The sequence below is a fragment of the Ixodes scapularis genome, unplaced genomic scaffold, assembly GCF_016920785.2.
Source record: "Ixodes scapularis isolate PalLabHiFi unplaced genomic scaffold, ASM1692078v2 PGA_scaffold3__209_contigs__length_174095766, whole genome shotgun sequence".
In the NCBI taxonomy this organism is placed as follows: Eukaryota; Metazoa; Arthropoda; class Arachnida; order Ixodida; family Ixodidae; genus Ixodes; species Ixodes scapularis.
The window spans coordinates 4,585,011-4,608,237 of NW_024609868.1; the positions used below are offsets into that span (position 1 = coordinate 4,585,011).

Sequence of the window (23,227 nt, forward strand, 5' to 3'; positions counted from 1 at the left end):
ATAGGGCTCTTCAGACAGCTCGCTCGTGAATATCGCGCGATTTGTTTGATACAGTTTAAAGGCTTGCGCTGTGTACGTGCGTACACTCTTAAAAAAAAAGGAGTAGTACTTCGTCCTTTTTGGGGACTAAATCGATGTCACTGAGAGTGATCCCCCAAAAACGGCAAAACCCCGGTTTAGTCCCTCCCTTTTTTTTTTAGTCCCTTTCCATTGATCCCTTCAGGTCAAAGTTTTGAACCGTTTAGAGGAGTGCTTTTGATCCCTACAGCAGGGCATCAGGGACTAAGCTTAACTCTTCAGGGGATTAATTATGGTCCCTTGTGCGCCGTCGTGTTTATAATTGGGGGAGTAACTTGATCCCTTTGGGGATCAACAGTGGTGATTGGGGGACTAACTTTTTTTATTGGGGACTAAAATTCGTCCCTTTGGGGATTAATTTTGCCACTTAAAGGGATGATATTTATAGTGACGGGGGAGTAACTTTCGTCCCTTTGAGGATCAATTTTGACCCTTTTAGGGATTAATTTTATAGTATTGTGAGGGTAATTTTCGTCCTTTTGTGAACGAATTTTGACACTTTTAGAGCCGAAATTAATAGTAATGAGACCCTTTAGCTGTGAATAGGAGTGAAAGGTTTGCGGCATTGAACAGCTTCCTATTCAGAAAAGGCAGATTGTGCAACTTGTTTGAAAAGGTATATCTTCTGAAAAGTTGCACAAAGTGTCTTTTCAGAACAGGGAGGTATTCAATACCTCAGACCTTTCACTCCCATTCACAGCTAAATATTGCAGTACATATGAAAAGTCGCACACCTTTATTTGGAAAAAGCAAGCCTTTGTTGTGAAAGAAGCTGCGAAGACTGGATATGCGGAAACCACTCGTCGAACTTTCAGGCAGGTTTTTTTACAGCTAACATCACCATTTTACGAAACATTGCACCAGCTATCTGTAGAAAAAAAAACTAGCACTTTCATTGTGGAAATATATTTATTCTAGAACTACACAACACTGTAAATGAAAACAATTGCACATGACAAGAAAGTATACAAGAAAATACTGCCATCTTGGCACTGAAGAACTTGCCGAAATTTTATGACTAGCATATATATAGGAATCTACAATGGTTCTTAGTGCTGCTGAACGAGCCCGAAAAATTGGTGCCTGCACATTAAAAGTTAAAGCATTCACTGAATGTGCATGTTACCTGTTGAAATTGTAAGGAATTTCGCCTCCTTCCTGTGAAAAATTAGACGAACTTGCCAGGGCCTACGGTGGACATGCTTGCAGCGTTAGCAATGCTTGTAAACTGCGACGTCATTTTGTTCTAAGCAAGGGAAGCAGAAGGCGATCTCATCTGCTCGTTGTGCCTACCGGGAGTTACAACCATCGCTAACTCTATCATCTGCAGACATGACTGCTATTGACACTGGCCAGTTTGTTGGTCTTATTTTTCATGTGAAGGGAGCTAAGCTTTGAAATTTCTGCAGGAAAAATTCAATTTGGTGAAATCTTAATTCAGCTTTCTACATTCAGGATCTGATTGTTCTGGCTCGTTTCACAGCACTAAAACATATTGTAGACACCCTAATATCCATTCAAAAATAAGAAAACTTGTAGAGAAAAAAAAAAAAAGCTAACAAGAGACAGCTCTTTTTAATGTCGTTTGTTCCCTTTTTAATGAAAATGACTATAAAAAATCAAACACCTTAGTAAAAGAGCTCCCAATCATAAAATGTGGGGCAGTAAAATTACTAGTATATTTATAAATTTAAAAAAAGAAAAAACCTGGGAAAGGTTTTTGGCCTGTAGGAACATATCTGCTCAAGAAATTACTAGTATAAAAGATGACTCAAGTCCCCAGGCTCGACCTAAAATGGACCGTAAAAATTGACGCCTGTACATAGCGATCTAAATTTTTCGTCATAGGTGTATTTCACAGGTCGTTTTTTTAATTACAAAGTGTAGCTCTTTTTCTGTAAATAATAGGGCGAATAAACTTGCCACGGTCTACGACGTGAAGGCGACGATTTTTACGGTCCATTTTTGATCGAGCCCGGTGACTTGGGTCACCCTATATTTATAAAAAAAGAAAAAAAAAACGGAACAAAAAATTTGCCATGGGTTTTAGACCTTCAGGAATGCATGTGCTCAAGAAAGTAAAAATAATGTTCACTTAAATGCGAATGCATTCCTTCAATGCATTACACAAGCCCAGAACAACATTCTTTTAACAACATGTGTGGAAAAAACTTTTTTTTAAATTTAGGATGGTCAACAGCCTTGTGTCCATGCAGCCCAGCGTTGAATGTTTGAGACCTACAAGTCTCTCTAAACAAACAAATGTGCAAAAATATTTAACGAAGTACTGAAGGTCGAAAACCCATGCCAGGCAGACACAAAGTGCCACAGCTTCCAGAGGGCCATCTGTCTCATAAGCCAGAATTACAAAAAGCACACTGCAGCGCCCTGTTGGGGTCCTGGACACACTTCGATGGAATAGACTGCGGGGAACGTCTGAAACAAAGGTTGGGAATTAAAACAAATCATAAAATCGAAGGCTTTCTGACAAAAAGAGAGGCCTGCCCTTAGAGCAGATACAAGTAACTGATGATAAGCAGATACAGGTAACTGATAGACTACCTGAAACAGGTTCAGTACATACTCCCTAAACCTAACACCCCAAACCAGTTACCCTAATATTGTTCTTGGCAAATCAAAGCTAAATTGGTCAATGGAGCAGCTGGAATATCCTCTCCAGGCTAGGTCATCATCGGGTACCCAAACTTCACCACGTTGTTCGACTGGTGAGCAAAGGAGTAGCACAAACAACGCAAAAGATGGACCATCTCCGGTCAACAGTAAGTTTCGGGAGCACTGCGATATCTAAAACTCCTAGATGCGGTTGATGTATATGAAAAGGCTCTTAACACGGATTCATCTAATGCTTTGCATTAAAGCCAGAAAGGTATTTCGTTTATAACGAAAAATTCAGCCTTCAGGCTCAAAATACAAACGTGAGATTGTCATTTACGGATATTGTTGATCATATTCAGCCCATATCTGAACAGGACGGGTATATTTCAAATTTCGTTAAGTATCCCTTTAAAATATTTTCATACCACAGAGCACAGACACTTCAGAATTTTTTTGTCCAACCACCATCTACACTATACTCTGTATCACCTTAGTCAGGGCGCAGCGGATGCTGCGAGCCATCAGAGCAAATCCAAAGCTGTGCGGGTGTCATGTGTCCTTAGAGAGTGGGCGCGGCGACATGTGTTATGTGCTATGTTCAAAGAGCACGATTAAATGGGATTGCTTAGCATCCGCTGCATCCGGACATAGGGTGAAACAGTAATACCATGCAGTAAATCCTACCAGGTGAGAAATAAGGGCCTGATTTTGTTTCCTCATATGCACACAGTTAATAACAGAATAATCACCCATGCTAGTAGATTGTTTTTTAAACTAATCCTTTCAATTGTGCTCAGTGCCAAGTGTCACAGCAATTCAACACAAAATATGAAGGCTCTATTTAAGCATCACATCAGTAATGCAAATTTATATTTCTTTTTAAATACAGCCATTCCTTCATTTTTTTTTAATGTTACTCATCACCAGACGGTCACTCACAATTTAAAATTAATGTACAGAAGCATTTGGAATTTCAGATGCCGTACAGATAACTGTTAGATATCTCGAATTTAATTTACATAGTTTGCACCCACCTATCACATGAACTGAGTCGGCACCAATTCGGTTGCAATAGAAAGCTAGCTGGATTGGGACTTCCGCTAACAGTCAATGAAGGCTAAATTGTAAAGCAGGTATACCTTGTTTCTCCGATTCTTTAACATCATCCATCCTTTCAACAGTCTGGTAGAAAATGTCCGGCTTTGTCTTGCGCTCTGTCAGTTCAAGGGCGGTCGCCAGGTTTTCTGAGGCAATTTAAAAAGAGAGTTGCTCGGCATCGACGCTTGTGATGCGATTAAACTCAGCAAAAATCTGAAATAAAAATAGATGATCTTTAGTGAGCCAATAAATCGTAAACTACCCTGTAGAAAAGCAGGAGATAAGAAAAAAAGATTCCCAATTTATTATGAGAAACAGAATCGTAATTGCAAAGATGTCAGTGGGATAATAAAAGACTCGTGGTGCTTGCTTTTGCCATGGAGGAAGTGCCAGTTAATAAGACTATGATGTTGTTATCAGTTTTCTGAAAGTAATTCGTTCCAAGCACATCTCATTATGCTTGTGATCACATTTAGTTTTGCCCGTGAATTGAGAAGTGCTGTTAATACTTACTTTAAAATAAACAAAGGAATAAAAACAAGTATGAAGTACCCCAATTTTCCACATAAGCCAACTAATTCAGAATGTGCAGTGTTTTTGGTTGGCCAGTTACGATCAGATACATCTCAGCTGCACCAAATCTCGCTCAGCAGGAGGAACCTACCAAAATATAAAGCTATTTGCTCGGTTTTCTAGCCCTCCAAAAATATAACTAAAACGCAAGAATGCTGCTATAAAAAAGGCAAGCAAGAAGTGGCCTATGAGGAGAATTTTTTTTAAAGGCATGTTGAACTTGAATAATCCCCACTGAATTGAGCAACAGGGCAAGGACAGTGTGCTTGCTCTCTTGAAAACTTCCAACAGGTTGGCAGGGCAGTGCCATTTTAAACCTTGTTATCACATTGGGTATGCTCTCAGATCCAGCCAGCTGTCGATCATAAAACTGGTGACCATGCTTTCTGCACATACTCATGTGCATGAGGGCAGGGTCGGGTGATGAAATACTTGTCCCGAGAGCCCGAAGTTTCTGCCATCCCGTAAGCTGAGCCCTTGGAAGGAAATTAATAGCAAAAGACGAACGGCTTCATTTACTGCAAATGTGCTGAAAAAGAAAAGTGTAATACAACAAAGGGTAAAGTGCACCTTTTTTATATCTTCTGCATCATAAAGCCTTACAATGATCTCGCAGAACAGGGCCGGTCTTGGTTTTCCCTCAGTCACCATGAGAACAGTTGGCAGGTTTTCTGAGGCAACATTCATAAATCGCTCCTTTGCCTTGGCGCCAGTACTAATACAAAAAGACACTGCAAAGATCTGCAAGAAACATTATTTTCACATTTTCAGTCTACTTGACGATATTTGTAAACTGCTCTTTTTAAAAGAAAAAGCGAAAAAAATCATTACTTATCAGTTGTAACAAAATCGTAATTGATGTAAGTGGGATAAAAAAGGAGACCCATCATGGTGCCAGACTTCACCATGACAGGACTAACGGCGCATTTGTGCCAGGCCTGGAGCCGCAACTGCAAAGCAGATCTGTGCGTTGAGGAACATTTTCCCCAACCGCGTCACCGAGATCTCCCTGCAGGAGCTTCCATTCGCTAGCAGCGCGAATGCACCATAATGGGGGTGGTCGGGGTCTTCTCAGGGAACTTACTGCTCCTAAAAGCATGAGCAACATCGCTAGTAAGCAACATATTACCTGGTCTGTGAGCTTTAGGGCTGGATAGTCGTCTACGGTGTTGAAGATTGTAGGGTGTATGCTGATGTACCCTCCTTGCCCAAAAAGTCCTCGCCATGGCATCTTTCACCATCTCCATATACGTAGTAGCTCCCTTCCTTTCTCTTCTCATTGCGTCCAAGTGGCCGGCTATGAAATTTCAATCTTCAGTCATGGGCGAGGATGCTTGCAGCTTCTGAAAATTAGAAGGAACGAAGTAAACCAACCTTGAACATAGTAAAAACACTCAGAGATTTCGAAAAAGAAAGGACAGGCAGACATAGTCTTAATTAACTAGCACCAGCTCGTTTTCGCCCTAAACCTCATAAATCAACCCTTTTCCATATGTCTGTTCTCCACCTGTGGTCGAATTTTTTTTTTGCTACATCAAAAGCATTTTTTTTTTTAATAACATTCAAGAGACAAAGAAGCCTACAAGTGCGAAATCACTAGCTTAAGGAGCTCAATAATCAAAGATTACTCAGTTAGTTCAATGCCTCCTAGATCGCAAGGCTTTAGTGTTGCTGGATTCTACCCCCTCTCATAGGTCATCGCAAGGCTGACTGGAAAAAGTGCTGTATTTGCATTCAGCTGGAACACGTATTCTCACCAACTGAACACGAGTTCTAGGCCAATGCTAACATAGCACTGTCCACTATATACCCTGCACTGAAATATGATAACCGAGAAAGAAAATTAAGGGCTAAGGTGTTGGTATTTAGGAGGTGCTAGGCCAACTAAAAATTAAAGTGTCCTTTAAATGAAGCTATAGCAACATTTTGTGTCGTGATAACTGTTCATGGCATGTGCAAATTTATTTTTACGTGACTTGTTTTTATTTTTGATTGCAGCCACTTCTGTTCCAAAATTACGATGCTATGTGGTAATACCCTATTATTTATGTAAGATACTGTCATAAAGCATAGTGTCTGTCATAACCAGAATTTATTAATGCGAAATCGAATGACAGTCAAGACGAGAAAATTGCACCCTAAAGGAAACCTGAAAAAAAAAAAAATTCTTTTAGACAGTTTATAAGGGACACAAGTGGCAAAAAAAAAAAAATTTTGCGCAAAAACATTTTTTAGCAATATTGACGGCGCGAGATTAATTTTCTATTAATTTCATGACGTCACGGAATAATAATACGCAATTTTCTCCTCAATAACATTGGCATTGGCAGATTGGCTGAATGCGATGGCCAAGGCAATCCACCTCTCCTCCCCGCACCCGAAAGAAAACAAGTGGAAAGGACATGATTACCGACTAAATCGCGTCTGTGACCCATGACCCGTCGATTTTTTTTTTGTTTGTTGCATATTTAATATTGTTCACTTGTTACTATATTAATATCTTTATTTTATGTATGTGCCTCTCCCCCTCTGTAATGCCTTCGGGCCCTGCATGTATTTTCAATAAATAAATAAATAAATAAATGAATAAATATATAAATAAATATTACTCTAATTTTTTTTGTTGTTTATTCGCGTAAAATTTATTTTTCGACATGCGTGTCCTAACCAGACTGTTTGAAAATGCTCAGAGCCCAAAGGAAACACAGCTATCAATAACAAGCATAAAAAAAAAAAAAACCTTTGAACGAAGATCACAAGAGCAGCTTTGAAGAATACAACACACATTTCGAAGCCACGAGCACAAGTTACACAGGGCGAAAGCAAACTCCGAAGTGAGGATCTCAAAAGCAGAAGTATTGCAAGACAAAACACCTTCACGCTGGGCTCTATAAACAATAGTATCGTTACAGCGTTCAAGTTCAATTCCAATGTGGTGATTCCCGACCATGGTTGAAACTATAAACTGTGCCGCGGAGCCGACCAGCATCGGCCGAAACATAGAGGGCCGAAAGACACTCGGAAACCCGCAGAGAAAGTAAAAACATAAAATAATGCTTCACTAAACGCGCGCGTGCACGACTTCGCGGCACCGCTCAATTTCGTCGATACGTGCTCCTACAACGTTTCGTCGACTTTGTTTTGTTTCGTTCACCACGGGGATTGCATTATTGGTTTAATTTCGTTCGCCGCAAACCTACCTCAACTAAAGCGGACTTGCCCAGGCGACTCTGATACGCCACAAATGAATTGGCGATCGCCGCTTTCAAACCGTCCGCACTACGCGCTGAAACCCTTCGCTCCGCTCGGAGACGCTTTAATATTGATCGAGAACATGTTTATTTACGCATATCGGATACGACCATACATTTCGCCTAAGAGCGTAAGCGCGAAACAATTACTCTCGAGGCGCGAACACGCACCAGGCCTCATGCGAACCGCAACGGTTTCGTCAAGCTCGCATCGCCTTGGTCGCCGACCGAGGCGATATGTGCGGAAAGACGCTTCCGATGAAGCGTCGCAAGGTTGGTCGATGAAACGAACACGGGTACTTTTCGATGAACCTAAGTGGCATTAAAACGCTGCTGCGTCGACGAAACCATCTGCCGGTGTTATATCGTTTGTTTGATGAACTGATTGCCGCCGGGTCTAGTTTTGAAGTGCTAGGCCTCGTTTGCACGCTAACATGGACGAGTACGAGCCCGACCGCGTCAGAGAGCGAGCGCCTATCGTACAGGGTAACCCTGCGACTTTATGAAGTACGTTCTGAAATGACTATAACATTTCTGCTGCTCAACAAGTAGCCAAAGCAATCAAAACTCACCGTCCAATCGGTTGCCACTCCGACTGCATCCGACGAGGCTTCCACCGCACCGCCACAGGTCAACTGGGTCAACCGTCACCTCCAGTTCAAACTCGGGCGCGCGCGCGGCAGTCGGAGAGTAGGTAGCCTCGTCTCCGGCGCCTCCGCGTCGCTCGGATTCCGTTCTCATGTTTTTCGCGGCCGGAAACATTCACCGAATATGCGCGTGTAGTCACAATTTCTAAATCCCGGGGCCAAAATCTTGTTTTGCCGAGGCTTCTTTCCAAAATAGCTAGCCGAGTGATGCTTCGTCCACTTCATCGAAGGCTTGCGGCAGCCATTATTGGCGAGGGGACTAAAGTATTCGTTAGGGGATCAACTCCAGCGGGAGCAACGAAATGCCCGCGGGACGAGCTGCTCGAGTTACCGCTTCTGAATAGAGGGCGCTAGGGTCGCGGGGATGAAAGATGGCGATTGGTCCCTTTGCGCACCTTTTTTTTTAAGAGTGTAGCGTTCGGAGAGCAGTCAGAAGCTTGACTCGCTGCTCAATGCACCTGGACGCATATTAGGAATCCGGGCGGAGCCTGCCTCTAGCAGATGTTCCGTCCCTTGTCGTGCCGTGACATTTCGAGAAAATTTCATCGTATCGGAGCTGCCCTTTCGCCAGGTTCGACAGACGCGGTGAAAAGCCGCATTTGTTCTCCGTGTCAGCGCGCGTGGCCGACGACTCTATCCCGGTGCGCTTTGGCAGCTCTTTCGAAAGCGGTTGTCGAGACTCGTCATTCGAGGGGGACTTACGGGCATTATGGGAGTCATTTGAGTGCTCTGCACGTTATCACTACCGCCCACTTGTGACTGACCGGTAAAGCTTGGCGCGGCATTCGGGCCGTGTGCTGTCTCTGGCAATACGAAAGACCCAGTGTTGGGCAAAGTACATCTAAGAAGTACTATAGAAGTAACGTACTTGTACGTTACTTCTAGTACTTTTTATATGTACTTTACTTCATACTGGGTCTCGTTCTTTACTTGGAAAATGCGTAGTATTTATAGTACTTTACATGAAGCACACTGCGCCCGGTGTACTTAGCGCTTTGCTTGGAGTAGAGGTGATGTACTTAAATCAAAGTGCTAAGTACACCGGGCGCAGTGTGCTTCATGTAAAGTACTATAAATACAACATATTTTCTAAGTAAAGAACGAGTACTTTTTTTATCACAACCTTTCATAATGCCCTTTCATTCCCCTCTACGGTGCTTCTTTTTTAAACTTGTATGAATTGCACCAGAGGTAATCAAGGGTGCATGAAAGTTTCGGAAATGGCGGTGAATATTGCGTAATGTCAAATGGCCGCAGAGTAGTTGTTTCTTTTCTCACTGACGAACTATATAACAATCAACTTACCAGGAACTCTTTCGTAACGGTATTATAGCCGCCGTTACATCATCGGAGAAATTACCAGTTGGCGTCTCGAAACACGATAGCTCGTTTTCACATGCCGATACGTATTTTTTTTTTTTTTTTTTGGTTAGAGGTTGGTGAATTTTTGTACTCGAACTCAGTTGTGTAGTATAGTCCCAGATCAACGCGCTCGTCCCCGTGCCTTTGGGAGGCGACTTCTGTGTAAGCTCGCTCCGGCGGGCACCCAGCATCATAGGCTTTCTACCGATTTGGTGACAACAGATACATCTGCCGCACTCTGCCCCCCCCCCCCCCCCCCCCCCCAACACACACACACACAGACTGCACAAATGCACGCATACAAACAACAAAAAATTAGGCACGCGCGTGGGGAAAACAACAGTGATCTCAGCTTGTCAAAATGGCACTTTTTCGTGCCCTTTGTCTACCACTGCGTCTATGCACCAACTCATGTTTACAAACAAACCGGAGCGCCCCTAGCGGACGCCCCCGGCGCCGCGCATGCGCGGTGGAGTGTGGGCAAGAAACTCGTCGTCGCCCATAAACAAATCATTGAAATGCGATGTTGTCGGCGTCAGTGTGAGTCCCAATGCCCTTTCTCGCGTTCGAGTTGTTGATTCTACGTCTTCCTGGCAATGCCTGATTACTTAAGAGGCCTAAGCGAAATTACCGAGGTTCGTCACACTGCAAAACTTCGCGTGAATAATGTGACATGCGGCGATTCATTCCGCGTGAACGCCGCAGAATGTACGCTAAAGCCTGATTCGCAGGATGAGATTTCGCTCGCAGTTTTCAGTCGCGACGTCGCTCGGGTTGCAAAAGCGTGAACCGTAGCTGAGATGGTCGACGTCGATACTGAAAATCGCAACGAGAATCAGACCAAGTGAATCAAGCATAACAAGTCGGTGATGGCCACTGGTAACAATAATCAACATCTCCTTGCCTCTACTGTTTACATCGAGCCTGCTTACCAACCTTCAAACTTAAGTCTTTCGAGGCCTGCACTTACTTCTTATTGCAAGTACCGGGTCAACATTTGGTCTACGGGCCGGTGTCGTCTAAAAGAGCAGGCGACAAGCAGAAACATTTGAAAGAGCAGACGACAGTTCGAACGTTCAGGCGGCCCTTTGAACTTGAAGACGCACTGAACGTTGTCCGCAGGTGGTCCGTACAACTTGACGGTTTTCCGGCGTTCATGTGTGAACAAATCGGATGACCACAAGTATGAGTGAATTCAACTCAAAGTGCTTCCCGCCCAAGCAATCGTGGTCCGACGGCGTCTAGTTTTTCCTTTTCGCGGCACATATCCACGTTCTCGGACGAACCGAGTACATGAAAACTGACCTTCAAACCTTTCCAGACTCTTTTGGTACAGCCCCAGTCGCAGGTTCCTTTCAAAACAACGCAGGAATACACTTCTCACATGAGGACTTCCGCCCCCTCCCCAGACCGGAAGTGCGCCGGACGCGCCACCATTGCGCCGTGACATAACAGAGTTGAGTTCGTGTGGTGAAACTAAAAAGGCATGGAGGCTAGACGTGGTCATTGATTTGAACATGCATTTTCTTCGCCTTTGCCAATAGTCTCTAACTTTAGTAACTATACAGTTTAATGATTCTTTAGTATCAGGAAGATGCGCTTTTATATCAGTGATCCAATCTGTCCTCGTGAAACTCTTCTGCCGTAGTTTAGTTTATGGATTGAGCTTCCAATTGCACTAAATACGTCAGATCGCTTCAATTTCTTCTAATTTTTTATGGAATAAAAGTAGAATACAGTACAAAAGTCGCTACAAAAAAAAAAGTTTGACGAACACTGAATTAAGTAACATACTTATGTGAGTGCAAGTGAGCGAACTACCTAGAAAAAAAGACTTCGCATCTGCTTTAAGGAGGAACAGCTTCTGGAACATATATATAGTACAATAAATGGTTCCCTCGTGGCTTCTGAACCAAGTCTACAGTAGAAAAAGGCGGCAACGCACAGTTCAGCTTGATAAAACTATATTTAACTCGAGGAAACAGCTCTAGCTGATCTATATTTCCAACGGCCTGTTCTAAGTACCGGAAGCACTCCATCCGCTTAAACTCTTGATCCCCAAATTCGCGGTTCTCACCATCTTCATCAAAATCAAAGACGGTGTCTTGTTTCTCTGTCTTGGAGAGCCTGCTTCTCTTGCATGCAAAGTGATGGCCTGTACTACTACATCAGTGAAGCAAATTCTTGCCCACTCCATTTTCTCTTTGGGAACCCGACGAAGCTTGAATGTGGGATGACAAACGGCAGCAGTCGCAAAACCTTTACTTCCTTCTGCGAAGTTAATCACATTTCCAAATCTCCTCTGCAATCCTGAAGGGACAGCTTCAGCAAGCTCTGCGGATTGTCTGAGAGATCGCTGCGTTACACTTGTTAATTTAGAAATCTGGACAGTGAGCATGAATTCGCCCAGGAAAGAATTAATGGTCTCCCCCTTGCAGTTTGTCGGGGGCCGCTGCCAAGAGTGAAAACACCGTGACACAGTCCTCTAAGCATTCTAATTCACTGTAAAAACTGATGTAATTTTAGCTTCTCCATAATCTCTGGTAGATAATCCTTCCGCCTGTCACACCTACGAACGGCATCGAAGGTGCTGTTCCACCGCGTATCTCCTGGCGTTCGAAGCGACATACCAATTAGGTCCTGAACCATACTTGCTGCCAGATTGCTCTGGTTGAAAGCTGACCCCAGTTTGGTGCATTTTGCTATTGCGAGGGCATTGGTCACGTGAGTGGTGGCGATCGGGTTTAATATGTGAGCGGTGCACCTCATGTGTGCTCTAGTGACATCAGTGGCTCATTCGCTTGGTTTATGATTTCACTAACATCGGGGAAGGACAGCTGAACATCATCGCCTTCATGATAAGAACCACAACTGAGCTCAGGACTCGGGTTCGTCTGCTTTGAAGTGTACGGGTAGAACACACCGGAACTTTTGAGGTACATTCTCCGCAACACCAAACATCTTAAATGATTTTACGAAGTTGATCGCGTTGTCTGTTAGAGTGCGTACAGTTTTGGGGCACTGGCCATAACCGACAAATTCGTCATGGATCTTTGAAATCATCTCACCAATTTTGTCAAATGTGCGTCTGCCGTTTTTGTGTCTGCCTTTCATGCGGCGACAAGCAATCGCTCAAAATTCCCTCTGCAATTCTTTTTTTTTTTTTCATGCAATGGGTTGTTATGTTCATGAAGCTTCTGTGGTCGGTTGGCCAAATATATGCAGTCATGCAAATGCTCGAGGAACTACTTATATGTTGCTTGATGTTCAAGATCATGGATGGCTCTGTAATGTTTCTCAATGTCAGCTGCAAGAGTCTTTCGACACAAAACACTAAGCCTTCGGGCAGAGCGCAGAGACAAAATCTTTGAAGTGGCCCGTTTCCACGATTCGAAGAGGTTGGAGCCCGTTCACAGCAAATTTGCTGATGGCGTCATTCACTTTGCATTGCTGTACCGATGTGGAAGAACCGATGATATCTGGAAGCGTCATCTATGCTCCATATCTACTGGTCGTTATCTTTGGTTTTGTTTCATGTCCTTGGTATCTCTCAAAACCAGCACGTTGACTCTGTAGAGAAGACCCAAAATTAATCCCTTCCGAACTCTGCTCGTCGATTTGGGTGGAGATGGAAAGATAGCGTGCAACTTCGCAAGATTATCCGGCTCCACGAGCGCTCGTATAGTCAAATAACATGATCTGCACAGGAGTGAGGCAAGTGCAAAATCTAGGGCATAATTCACTGACCACCCAGGGACCCATAACGTCGTATGACATTTTTTTTTTTTTTTTTTAAGTGGGGAGTTTATTTTTTTATAAATTCAAAGGTCAGTGCGAAGAACAATAAAGGTAAATAATAAGAATACAGTTTCGGCGCGAACACGGTTGTTGATATTCCAAGGAGTCACTCTCCAACTTGTGAATTTGGCGCCGTGGCGGCGCCGCTTTCTAATGGTGAATTCCCCTCGCAGATCTCGAGCGCTCCAAAAGCGCTCCATTTGGAGCGCGCATATTACGCTCGCAGATCTGGCTCGAGCTGGTCATCTTCCGCTCGTAGATCTCTGGCAGCGCCCGCTCCACGGAGCGCCCCAAACCCCGCCGAACTTGCTCTGCGGGATTTCATGGATCTCTCCGGAAGTTGACAGAACTGCTCACGTGATTTCCGTCTAATCGGCAGTGCGCATGCGCGGCGAGGTTGGAGAGGTCGGCGGGCCGGGCCGGGCGGGCCGGTCGGGCCACAGTCGGATCGTCGAGTTCGATCTGTTCGGGCGCGTCTGTTGTTCACGCGGGATTGTGAAGGCTCGAACGCTCCTACCTCGCGTACATCAGGGATACAAAGCCGGGACTCTGGAGTGTGGTAAACCGTAAGCGCTGACATCTGTGATCGTGAGAGGAAGAACAAGAAAAAGAACGACAGAAAAGCTGGAGGCAGACGCAAGGTTAGGCCTGTTCATTCTGCAGCCAATGATTGCTTACCTTTTTACACTGCATTCCACGGCGTTTTCCCGAGAAATAAAGCAAGAAGTGATTAGGCAACGACCGTGCGAGTGATGGTTGGTTAGCTCTGTGTTTATTAAAGTCGTACCAGATATCTGAACTCCACCGCTGGCAATCGCTGTCCGTGCCCCGCCGCTTCGAGGCGGCCCAAATGTATATGTGACAGTGCCGAACGCGGACGTAATCGTGATTTGTGACATGGGCGTCGTGGCGCGTATAATTTCGCCCGGCCTGTGTCGCGTGTTATTTCTGCAGCTAAGCATTGACAGTCGTCACTGGTCATCGGAAAGATCAGTCGGCTGAGGCGTTGGTGGGCTTGTCAAGTTCGAGCAGCGGCCATTTTGAACGGCGGTGGGGAGGGTTGTGGGGCAGAGGTGTGGGGGAGGTCGCTCCAAAAATGCAAGTTTATCTTCCCCTCGTCGATTCGGAGCGGGTCCCACGGAGCGGAATTTCGCTTCCCTCGCGGATTTCGGAAAGCGCTCCGGATCTACGAGTGGAATTCACCATAAGAGAGAGCAGGACGTCTCGTGGAGGAGTGTCCTCTCCCAATCATTTTAAGCTCGCTTGCGCTGACCGAGTGACAAGTAGCGAGAGTTCGAAATGCTGCGGGAAAGCCGCTCCCAGTACAAACGGAACGATGCGTCGTCTGCTGGCGTTTCTGGCGAGAGATTATCCCTTCCAGGGTATTTTTTCAGAGTTTACAAAGCATAATTTTGTGATACAAATTTAACAAGACCAAATTTGGGGAATGTGCTTTGGAATCGGGAATTGTACTCTCCTCGGCAAATATGAGAAAAAAAAAAACTTTAAAGGACACATGCAAAGGAAAAAAACTTTTTTTAAAACAGCCTAGATGGAAAAAGAATGTTACAAAACGAATTTACAACGAATAAAAAGAATTTAAAACTATATTTATGGCGCAAAACGAATTTGTAGTTGGCGCCCGCGGGAGCCGCCGTGGGTCATGTGGTTGACCTGTGCGCCGCCGCGCTGCGTCGCCGCCTCCGCGAAGTCACGCCGCCACCGCACGCTGAGTGTGGTGCGACGCCGGTTCAACGCGTTTCTCCACGCCGCCGCCGCCGCGCAAGTTCGTCTGCTCCGGGGCGTTGCCGCCGTCATCTGACCAGCACACAGGTCTATCACGCGTCTGCTTGCGATTTTTCCGGAGTTTCCTTTGGGCTCTAAAAGTCACTTATTAATCTTGGTATTTTGTTATACTTCGAACGAAGATGAATAAGTAGCTTTTAGAGACCATAAGAAGCTTCCGAAAGAGCGCACGTACCACGTGACAGATAGCTACCAGTCAGTGACAAATAGCGGTCACTTTTCCGCGGCGTCTGCGGGCGCCAGCAACGAACTCGTATCGCGCCGTAAATATAGCTCTAAAAAATGTTCTAAAAATGTTTCGTTGTAAATTTGTTCTATGACTTCCTTTTCCCATCCAGGATGTTTTAAATAAATGATTTTTCCCTTGCATGTGTCCTTTAAACGAAGCACAGGTACATACCCAGAAAATATACTTGAACTAAAGTTCATTTTTCTAGCTATTGTTTTGTTTCCCAAAACTGGAAATATACGATCAGGGCGCGTGGTCGACACGGCGGCTGGTGCATGGAGCACTGCTCGCGCTTTGGACATGACACCTCTCTGGGCCAGTTCTGCACGTTATTCGGAAGGGAAAGAACGCGCTACGCCGGTGTGCGCCGATTCCGCTTAGTGGCGTTATCGCAAAGTTATCGTCACGTTAGAGAGGTTTAGTAGACCGTTCCGGCTCCGATAACGATACCTGATACTCAGCCGGGACACCCTTGCGCATGCATCGGATCGTTATCGGGGGTATCTGTATCGCAACGTTATCGCGTTTACCGTCTCGGAACGTCATGGAGCGCTCGGGCGGCGGAGAAAAGCTCACCGGAGAAAAGCTTACGGATGAAGAAAGAATAAAACAATTAAACAGGGACAACAGAACTACATCTTTCAACTATACTTGTCTCACCCTACGATGGACTAAAGGCAAAAGCTACGGACCACCAGACCCAATCACGAACCACTTAGAAACTGCGTGGTATTGCGCTTTAACGCATGTATCAGTGCCCGCGTCTCGAATCATTGATGGGGAGGGAGGGAGGGGGGGGGGGGGGAGAGGGGGGGAGGGGAGGACAGTGGTTCGAATCGAATAGCAGTGAGTGACTGAACAACCTTACATTGCAAAAAAAAAAAAAAACACCTAACCCACGACGTACAGGCTGTTTGCAGTGTCGGAGCCGTAGAAACGATGCAGTGTTTTTTTTTTTTTTTTTTTTTTTTGGGGGGGGGGGGGGTCGGGAGCATTATTTTTCCATCCTAGTTTAGCGTGGAACGTGATTGGACCTGGCGGCCCGCGGCTTTGGCCTTTAGTCCATGATAGGATGAGACAAGGTATGGCAACAGACAAGTAAACTTTCAACAGCGAGCAGCCGACTATACCCAGGAAAAGAAGGGGGAGAAGAGAAGATAAGAAACGCGAAGTGCAAGTCAGAGTGGTGGGCTTATCTCGGATTTTAGAAATTCAACCTCAGTTTTCGTCAGCAGGAGGGAAGGGTTGGACACGTTCTTTTTTGCTGTGGTCATGGCGAATGATTCTATGATTTCCCTGCCGAATCTGCTGTCATGCCCCCCCCCCCCCCCCCCCCCCAGGATTTCTGTTTCATCAAAGAGGGGATGGCAACTCAAACACGAACGGGCATGTATGACTATGGGATGATAAGAATCTGGAGAGGCCTTGGAAACTTCGTTGTGATGTTCGCGGAGTCTGTGATTGGTGCGTCTGCCGGTCTGTTCTATGTATCGATAGCCGTAGCTTAAGGGGATGGAGTAAACTTTCTTCTCTTTGCATGGAATGAATTTCTTTTCGTGTTTAACAGTGCAGCCAATCGGAATCCGGTTGTTGTTCACTTGTTGACAGAGTTGTGTAAGACGCACGCGGCACGAGAAGACAACATTCGTGTCGAACTTGGAGGCAATGGATTTTATCCGGTGGGCTGAATTGTGTACGTAAGGAATGACGGCGAATCGGGCTTTCTTTTTTGTGGCTAGTGACTGGCGATCAGGCCCGCGAATCAGCCTTTCCATTACTGATCGAAGAAGGTCGACGGGAAACCCTGCCCTGACGAGCCTCATGTGCTGCAATTTGAAGCTATCTTCTGAAAGATGACTGCAAGACTTCGTGAAGGATGAAGAAAACAACGATTTGATGATACCGTGTTTTACCGACTTCAAATGGGCGCTAGAAAACGGTAGGACAGGTTTAGCAGACCTTTGTTGAAAGGCCCAGCAGAGTCCAGTCGATCAGTAATGGAAAGGCTGATTGGCGGGCCTGATCGCCAGTCACTAGCCACAAAAAAGAAAGCCCGATTCGCCGTCATTCGTTACGTACACAACTCAGCCCACCGGATAAAATCCATTGCCTCAAAGTTCGACACGAATGTTGTCTTCTCGTGCCGCATGCGTCTTAAACAACTCTGTCAACAAGTAAACAACAACCGGATTCCGATTGGCTGTACTGTTAAACACGAAAAGAAATTCATTCCATGCAAAGAGAAGAAAGTTTACTCCGTCCCCTTGAGCTGCGGCTATCGATACATAGGACAGACCGGTAGACGCACCAATCACAGACTCCGCGAACATCACAACGAAGTTTCCAAGGCCTCTCCAGATTCTTATCATCCCATAGTCATACATGCCCGTTCGTGTTTGAGTTGTCATCCCCTCTTTGATGAAACAAAAATCCGGGGGGGGGGGGGGGGGGGGGGCATGACAGCAGATTCGGCAGGGAAATCATAGAATCATTCGCCACGACCACAGCAAAAAAGAACGTGTCAAACCCTTCCCTCCTGCTGGCAAAAACTGAGGTTGAATTTCTAAAATCCGAGATAAGCCCACCAGTCTGACTTGCACTTCGCGTTTCTTATCTTCCCTTCTCCCCCTTCTCCTCCTGGGTATAGTCGGCTGCTCGCTGTTGAAAGTTTACTTGTCTACTGCTATAGTTGAAAGATGTGGTTGGTGTTCTCCCTGTTTAATTGTTTTATTCTTTCTTCATCCATGACTTAAACCAACACGCTCTTCTCCCAAGCAGAAAAACTCACCGGAGAAAAGCTCACCGCAAAACCGGCAGATACGGAGAAAAGCTCACCGGCTTTTAAGCGGATGTGGAGAAAAACTCACCGATTTTTTAAAAGGTTTTCTTAGCTTAGCGGAATCTGCGTCACTTCATTAAAAATATGTCCTCTTTTTTGTATTATTATTGAAGTTCATTAGGCATATTTACTAATTCCTCAGAAATTAGTAACCACCCATTTTGTATATTAATGAAGCCGCAAGGGTATAAAATCAGAACATCGGACACCGGTAAGAAAGACAACAATTTATTGACAGCTGACAGTGCGCCGTCGGTAGCTGTAAGATAGAGGTTTGTTCTTTTCGAGCTAGTGTGGATAGCGGTATGTGAACCACTTCAGCTCCGAAAATTGTGTAGTGCCTGATCGATAAGTATCTGTTTGTTGATGTAATCACTGTCGGATACGCTCTCTGTTAATTTCAGTTACAAAACTTTAGTTGCGTGAACAGCTTCGTCCTGTCGCATTTGTTGTCTTCACTGCGTCGTCGTCGTTTTTCGGCAAGTATAACGTTTACCAACTCGCCCAATTCGGTATACCTTACAGGAGACTAGTTCTTATATAGGTCACGAGTAACAACGGTGACAGTGCGCAGCTCTGAAGCTCATGAGTGGCTCGCCGTAGAAGGGCACTACACAAAAACAGCGTGTGGAAACACCAGCATGAACGGCTAGAAAACGTGCATGTCCGTGGAAGAAATAAAGGAACCTCGATATCCTGCTGACTGTTTTATCTTGTCTTCAAAGGTTAACAAAAGCTCCAAAAAGAATTTCAGGCACCGCGTTGTTGCGCATGCACTTTCAGATGTCCGGCATTTAAAGTTTTGATTTTTAGGTTTTAGGCAGAATTATAAAGTTTTCTAACTTTCTCCTGTTCTTCAAGTTCATAAAGTTTACGGTTAAACTTTAGTTGCCTACATAGAAAACCACAGAAAACACTCGTCCGCAATTATAAATTTGGGAGCAATATACCCAATAAGCTTAACAAATAATACAAAAAGGCCATTTTTTTATAAAGTTGATGAATTTTAGTGGTAATAAATTGAAATATGCTTCCATATATAAAAAAAAGAAGAAAAAATAGGTGAACTTTTTTCCACATACGCTCAATGGCCGGTGAGCTTTTCTCTGCATCCGCCGGTTTTGCGGTGAGCTTTCCTCCGGTGAGCAGCTTTTTTCCGGGATTCGGAGCGCTCCACAAGAACGCCACGCCTCTGTGGATATTTCGTATTGCTGGAAAAGACACTCTTTGTCTTAGCTGTGCTCCTGCGTGCATGGGCACTGCACCAAAGTACACCCGGAACGATCTGTCTCCCTAAAGCGCGAAACACATGTACGACGAAACCGTCCGATCCGACGTCCGACCGCGCAATACGACGGTCGGAGGCGAGGGTTTTCGTAGCATCGGAGAGCGTTGAAAACCCTCGCCTCCGACCGTCGTATTGCGCGGTCGGACGTCGGATCGGACGGTTTCGTCGTACATGGGTTTCGCGCTTAAGGCCGGGCGGCATCGCGCCCCCGAAAGGAAAAGAAAGGCGGCCATGCCTCCGACACCGATCACTGCCGTGCTCAGGACATATCTCGTGCACATCTTTGTATGGTCTTTCTAGCGTTTTCTCTTTCGCACATGTTACAGGCGCGAGCTGGGCTGAGAGTTACGTAGGGTTCTTCTGTTGTTCCTCTCCATATGTAACTACATGGTAAATTCCGCTACCCGTTTCTTAACGAAAATACTTTACACGTTTTTTCTCTTAAAAAGTAACTATGTCGCGCTCTTCCTTACCGAAAAAAAGTCACTAGATACAAACGCTTTACGTACAAGTGTGCGCCAGTGCTTCCGGGATAGGTTTAGAAGGATGAGTGGGTCTTTGCCACTGTCGGCAAGAACACTTCAAAAAGATGTCGAAGTTGAGAAAAAATCTTCGATCAGTGACGTGCGTCTAAAAGCTTTTTTAGTGACCCTTAGGAATGGTTTTCCCGCTTCCGAATTGTTGTGTACATTTACGAGATTTGATAGCAAAAAACGCCCGTAGCCCTGGCTGACGGCGTATGCGAAAATCATCTCTTACGCCGAGCTGAAGCCTCCAAACGCGCTTTTCTCCCGACGACAGAAGTTAAGCCTCCGTTTCCCAATTCTTTCAGTGTCGGCCCCGAGCGCATGAAGAATCGCAGCGCTGCGATCGATCGGTGCCAATGGGCTAAGGCAAATCTCCACGATGTCTTCGCCCGCTCGAGAAGGCAAATCCGTTGTGCGCGAAACGATGCCTCTTTCGGTGGGCGAGGCGCCGCCGCCCGCATGGTCGGCCGATCCTCTTCTTCCAGCGTTGCTCTGCTCTTTCTTCGATACTTTGTCGTTCGCAATCCCTTTTTGAGGGCGGGTGCGCCTGTTTGTCCCCGTGCCTTTGTCGGCTAATCCCGTTTGCCAGCGAGACAGCTTAGGCGACACTATCCTCGTTCGGCGCTCGCGTTGCTGATTGAGCCTCCTACGCAGCCGGGTGGGGGGTGGGGGGGACATCGCTTTATCTGCCGATCGGAAAGATCTAAAAGTTTTAAAGCAATGGTAAGGGTGCAGGCTAGTTGTTGTAAATTGAGAATAGTTGTAAACCCGAGACCGGGGAAACGGACAAGGGAGTCCGTGTCGTTCTGTGTGTGCCCCTTGTTCGTTTCGCTAGTTTCGGGTACTATGCTCCAAAAGTTTCCTTCCCGGCTGCTGCATTTTTTTTCTCTTTGCATTGCGTTGTTACGTTGAAGCGAGCTCTGGACAGCGTGAAAAATTAATCAATGTCGTGCCGTTCGGAGTGCAGCGTGCGTGCGTCCGTGTGGGGCAGCGTGCCTTTGCTCGAAGGGGTGCCGCTCTTTCGACGTCGAACTCAAAACCGCGAGCAGCGCGCCAGTCCAAGCAAGTTCTAGAAAAGACGCCGCCTTCGTGGTGCGGGCTGTTCGGCAGGATTAGTCCGGTAGAGTCTTTTGTGAGACTGCACAGCGGCGATAAAAATGGAGGGAAGATTGCCAAATGAAAGGCAGCCCCCATTGTTGGCGGAGACTCCCCTCTGCCGGGATGCTCATTCTTCCCTCGAGATCGTCGGAAAGTTCCCCGCCGCAGGAAAACCGCTTTGTCTCGTCGAGCCTCGCGCGCGGGCCCCTTTTATTAGCGGGACTCCTAAGAAGATCACTCTATTTTCAATACCGGTTTCACTGCTATATTGTATAGTAGTATGGGGTACAACTACAAAAACAAATATAAGCAAGTTAATTATACCGCGAAAGAAGGCCGTTCGATTTATTGGAAACCTTAAAAAATGTAATCACTCAATGCCACTTTTTTGGGAGTATAGAGCAAATTATGACGCTAAAAATATCAATTATTATTTTTAACAAGATCAGACAGAATCGATAACTATTTTTTAACTCGTATCCGAAAAACCCAGAAAGCTGCAGTCTACGATGTAGTCATTACGTAAAAAGCAAAGCTCGTACAAATTATGGCTTCCAGCGACTTTCATATCTCATTCCAGACACATTGAATGCACACCCTACCATAGCTGAAGTGGAGCAAAACAACGGTTCCTCTCGGATATTCAAAGATAACATTGTAGCATATATTTTAAGTCTCTCATGATCTGCAGTTTAGATACCGACTTTTGAGTTGCATTAATTTATATTTTGTACATATGCTCGTTGGTAATATATAATTCATTTCAGTGTTCGTTTTGTTTTCTGCCGAGTGCTGTAAAAAAAACTAGGGGCTGCTGTCCCGTCAGAAGGCGTTTGTCTTCTTTTAAACCCAGCCCCCTCCAGACTTCTCTTTCGTCTGAAATAAAGACTACATACATACACACTTAAAATAAAACGGTTTTATAATCTTTATTCATGGCCGCGATTCACACGACGTACTGATCCGCGAACGGATATTGATCACGTGACGACACGTCCCAGGATCATCCGTCTTCTAGGCGCATCCACACGGAGACGGCAAGCAGACGACATAGAGGCCGGCCCGAACCGGTTCGCCTATCCCTGTGTCGCGAACCGCCGCTGTGCACCGTTGTTGTCGCCGTTGTGTGTCGCTGTTTCGTAGAGCGAGAAGAAGAGGACGAGGCTGTCAATGTCCATTGCTTTCGTGTGAGGAGAAGACGGCGGAAACACCAAAACACGGTGACGGAAAGAGTTGGGTTTCTCAACCTCCAGGAAGCAAGACGGGAGCAGAAATGGCAGGAGCTCTATCAAGCAATGGACACTGAGAGCATCGTGCTTTTTGGGGTTGCAGAGACACACCTTCGTGACCTTGAGGAACCGCCTATTCACCCGGACTGGCAGTGGACCGGGTGCAACCGGCAGGAAGGTCAGCGAAAAGGAGGGGGAGTAGGAATCCTATGCCGCAGCTCGGCATCCTGGCAGAGGGAAAACAAGACCTGCCAAGACCACATCTGAGTGACAGGAGAACTGTTACAGTATCCAGTGGCAGTGTGCGTGGTTTATCTTGCTGTGGGGAGCGCGGGAGGATGAAAACCAAGCGAGTGTGACATGTATTGCCAGTGATGCGAAGACCCTCGGCGTCGGTAAGAATATTTTGATCATGGGAGATTTCAACGGCCATCTTGGTGAGTTGAACGGGTGGGAGGACAGTAATGGGCGGCGGCTCCTATGGCTAGCGGAAGAGCTGCAACTTGAGGTACTCAACCTGCAATCAACATCTGAGGGACAGTTCACATGGTGCGCTCGAGGAAGCAAAACCTGTATTGATTATGCTTTAGCGTCTCACCGTCTCGGGAAAAGCATTGCTCGAGTTTTGATAGACGAGGGCGGCGAGCACAGCCTTGGCAGTGATCATAATCGCCTCAGGCTGGACTTCAGCAAGGCCACTTGGAAAAAGACACAGGAACAATATCAACGCCCACGGCGAACTTATTTGAGCAAGCGGACAGTGGCGACTATCATGGAGACATTTGAGA

The 23,227-nt window shown here is 45.7% G+C and overlaps 1 protein-coding gene and 1 long non-coding RNA gene across 3 annotated transcripts in view; one reads left to right on the forward strand and one right to left on the reverse strand.

The window, feature by feature from the left end:
• Nucleotides 1-23,227, forward strand: part of LOC8043178 (dual 3',5'-cyclic-AMP and -GMP phosphodiesterase 11) — a 191,390-nt gene that overhangs the window by 15,887 nt on the left and 152,276 nt on the right. The gene's annotated exons all lie outside the window — the stretch shown is intronic.
• On the reverse strand, nt 2,260-3,893 carry LOC121837023. The gene is made up of 2 exons (XR_006078060.1): nt 3,834-3,893; nt 2,260-2,514 (listed from the first exon to the last, which is right to left on the reverse strand). It is a non-coding gene; the product is annotated as an uncharacterized LOC121837023 (long non-coding RNA).